Below are 4,405 nucleotides of genomic sequence, written 5' to 3' on the forward strand. Positions count from 1 at the left end.
AGAATATATATTTTCATTTCAAAATTCCTCAGTTTCAAGAAGAAAACAAACACATTTTTCAAGAAGTTTTCAGCTGTTGCAAAACTCATCTAATTTTCAGCAACAGTATTCCCAAATGAATCAGAAATATCATCTTTCATCACAGTGCTAATGACATCCTACAAGGTGATAAAATTAGCAGTTGGAAAGTGTAATCTTGCCACCACACTTTTCAATTTGCCATTCACTTCTTCCAAGCTGTTGTCCAGTTCACGTCACTTTCTCAGCAAATTTCCAAATTGTTTGTTTGCTTAAATGCACAAAGCATATGCTGCTGACAAGCCTTTTATAAGATAAATATTTTTTGTTATTCTCATGAGACCCTTGTCTCCCAAGAAAATTCTCTTGTCTCCATAATCGGTATTCCTTTATAAAGCTTGCGCAGATCACTTATAAAATTATGATTTCCAAATAATTTTCTCAGCTGTGTTTACTCTCAAACTGGCCTGATAACCACAGTCTCATTAAAACTTGCTGGTGGTTCAATCTTCTCTGATAAATGAATTTGTGTGTTTGATAGTATGAGCATTTCTCTTCACAGTTAGAAAACAAATACAAGAGCACACAACTTGGTTCAAAGAATATCAAAACTGCTGAGAAAGGGAATCTATCTGTTCCACTCTTGAAAATTCCAAATCCATGAAAAGAAAACATTAACTGAAAGGTCAAGATAAATTAGATTTAAAAATCTATGCAAAGTCTATTTCAGCTCATGAAACCATTTAGCTCTGTGACAGACAATAAAGTCCCTTCTACTGACTTTACCATGCAAAGGCTTTTTTTAGCATTTTAAAAGGCTGGGATATTTTGAATGATTTTAAGATTTTTTTGCCTGTCTCTGACTCTTCTCTGCAAATTCCTTACAAAGAATATTATCATGTCATTTTCCTGCAGAGAAATCCCAGACTGAAATTATATGACTTATTCAAACACTGCAGTCCACTTGCTCAGGTTATCTGCCTTGCCATGGTATCAGCCACGCCATCAGAGATCCATGCTGCCATGCAAGAATTGCTAGGCTAGCCTCAGAAGATAATAATAGACAACTAAGGGAGTCCAGACAGTGTTCAAGCTGATGCACAGGTATGTTTTTCCTCTAGTTTTTTCAATACATATATTACCCTAAGATGGATTTGCTCTAAACCCTCATTGATTCACTGCACTTGGACTCACACTCAGCTTCCAACTTGCAACTTGCACTCCTTTATTTACAGCATTCATTAATTTCAACAGTAGCATAACAGCAAAGCACAGTGCTGCGTAGAAGTATGAAAGCTAGCTCGGGGACTGAAAAGGGAATAGCTGTGTAGCACAGAATCCCGTGTTAATTTACTTTGTTACTCCTGTAAATGATCCTTTTCAGCAGGGCAAGCTGGCATCAAGAGATGTGCGCTACACTCGTTACAGTAGCAAAGTTAAGTCTGGATAACCGAACACGCGCTGCTAGACCTCCCTTAACTGTTGGCTGGGTTTCAACACAACTGTCCTGTTTGAGGACAAGTGTCATGATCTATATTTTTAGTTTGAAGGCAAATATTGAATTGTTTTTCTGTCCAAATCATCCCTTCAGCTTGCCTGATCTTAAGCAAAAAGGATAAACAGAGCACAGTGAACTCCCAGAACATTTAAATTCATATAGTGTTTCTGTTCTCTCTTACTTTGTTTTCTCTACAAAGCACCTATTTTTCAGTCTAAATAAGTTACGAAGTAGGCTTCCATGGATGGGCATATATCTAACCCCAAATTTCTTAAACCCTGCACTTACATAGATGCCTTATCTATAAAACCATCACGGATGTCCCAGAACAGCTGCTGCACTGTAGGTCCAACATGATCCAAAAAGCAAATGTAATTATCTCCCCCAATTTACAGGGGAAAACCACAAATATTCCATTTCACTGACTCCTGTCCTAGTCTACTCTTAGTGAATAAGACAGACTGTCTTTTCACACAATAGGAGTCTAATTTGGAACTGGGTGCTATCGAACAAAAGCAGCTGTAAATTATTTGATTAACAGACAATGTGTTCTTGTTTAATTCACAACAAAGCAAAGTGAAGTAAAGAAAATAAGGAACAGTTGGTGTCCCAATGTAGCACTGGGCTTTTAATGCCCAGGAGATGCTTATTAAAATAAGTTGCTAAAATAAACCTTTTAAAAGAAGACAAATTGGATGTGTGCAATTAAGTTGGGGGACGCTGATTGGACAAGGCATGTGCTTAATTTTAAAAAGTTTGCTCCTCTTGCACATTTTGTGAATGAAATAAGAACACTCTTGCTAATATTTTACTAAGACTTCTTTTTCCTTTCATTTGAAAAGGAAAAGGACATTATTCCAAGAGGAGTCATAAGGTAAGCCATACAACATAGATCTCTTAGCAGTGAATAAAATGATCCAATGGAGCCAGAAAAAGAAAAAAAATACTTTAAAATGTGTTTACATATTTAATACTAATGAAAGGATATTTGCAAAAATGAGTATTAGTGGTGTTTATATACTAAATGCAGTTTTAATATTCTGAGAAAAGCAATGCACACAAAACCCTCAAACATGTCAGTAAGATCAAACATATTTGAAAAATGGGGTAAGGTTTCAAACTGGTAGGTTTAAAATCAGGACCAGATAGAAGAACATAACCCCCAGAAGGTTCTGGTTTTCTGATCTCCCTTTTCTACTTTTCCCCTTTCTACCTAGTAGTTCATTCAAGCCTTTGATTTTTCATAGATGCAGTACTATTGTCTGTCAATAAATTCATGTAGATAAATGGTTCCAAGTACCAACAAAAACATTGAACGCTACTAGCTCATGATGAATTCACAGAGATAATATCTTTGGTGCATTCACAGAGCACCAAAGCCTCTCAGGAATTTGGGTTCACAACTGTTCAATGGCAGAGCCAGAGCTCTGTCTGCCTGCCACTAGCCCATCTATGTGGATTATATGATGCTACTGCCCATAACAGGGAAAGGTTTTCAGTGGCAGAGGATATCCTATATTTTTAACCACATTCGTACATTCTCCTGCTTTTGTAGTGTCACTGTCCCTCTTAAACACAAAACTTAAGCACAGAACCCCAGTGTTGGACTTCATCTAGTGTTACTGCTGAATAAATACATGGCTCTCCTAGTTTCATGCAAATACTTACTTTCCATTGCTTGATAATTATATTTACTTAGGAGGTGGTAAAGCAAATGTGGTTTATGCAACAAAATTTTATGAAAAAAAAAATTGCTTTGGTCTAGTTATTTGTTCCTCTGTACTACCATAAGGAAAAAAAGTGACATGATTGCTTTGTTCACAGCGTAGCTAAATGACATAGGTGCTCTATCATTCATTGGTTTTACAAGTAATGAAGTCACAAAAAAGGCTGGGGCAGCCTGAATTTATTTTTCTTTAGGGCTGACTACATTAACACACTTACTGAAGGATGATTGTGAAAGTGACTGTGAAATCAGAAGTGAAAAAGATTGTGGATCATAACTGAAAGTAATGATTCAGTCAGTACTTATCAGGACAAAATTAGTACTGATATACAATCCCAGTGGTTTAAAAGTAAGGAGCTCCAATTCTAACAAAAGTCCTAGTAATGCCCTGCTTTAAAGTCCAAGTGAAATCTGTGTATGTAATGTATGTAACCCTCCAAAACAGCTTAGTATTAAAAAAAAAAAAATTAAAATCCAAAAACCTGAACCAGAATCAACTTTTATCGTTCAATGTTCATGTATTAATATGTTTAGATACTCATGCCCTCTGCACAGTTCTGAAGGACTGATCATGAGGAAATCTGTTCAGAAAGGGCAAAAAAACCAGTAAATTGGAAACTGTCGGGTGGTGGTTTTTTGTGTTTGTGTGTTTTTTTTCCCCAAAGTTCTAATGATGCAGAAGCTGCATAATAATCTCTCTGTGAGCCATAAACATAATAAAAGCTGAGGCCATTTCTAACATAATCTCTATCAGCAAGATGCCAGTGCTTTTCCAGATTTCCTAACGGGTCCCTGCTAATTCCATGCCAAAACTAGCAGTGGATTTCTTCCTTTTAATCTCCCCTAATGCCTTATTCGATTATTGTCACTGCTCTACGACCGCGCACCGTCCCTTCAAACCCTAATTCCCCCCTGGAACAGTCAGATGCGGCTGAACGGCGGTGGCGAATCTGAAGGACGCGCACGGCCACAGACAGCCCCCACCTCCCCGCCCGAGGCAGAGGGCGGCCGAGGACCACGGGGAAGGGGGTGAGCCCGCCGGACTCTCCCATATCCTCACCCGGCGGGGCTCCGGGCCAAGAGGGGAAGAAAGGATGAGCCCCGGCACTCGCTCCAGTTGTCGGGTCTGAGGGCACCTGAGCGTCCTCGCACATACGTGAGGC

This window comes from Rissa tridactyla, chromosome 11 (assembly GCF_028500815.1).
Source record: "Rissa tridactyla isolate bRisTri1 chromosome 11, bRisTri1.patW.cur.20221130, whole genome shotgun sequence".
Lineage (NCBI taxonomy): Eukaryota > Metazoa > Chordata > Aves > Charadriiformes > Laridae > Rissa > Rissa tridactyla.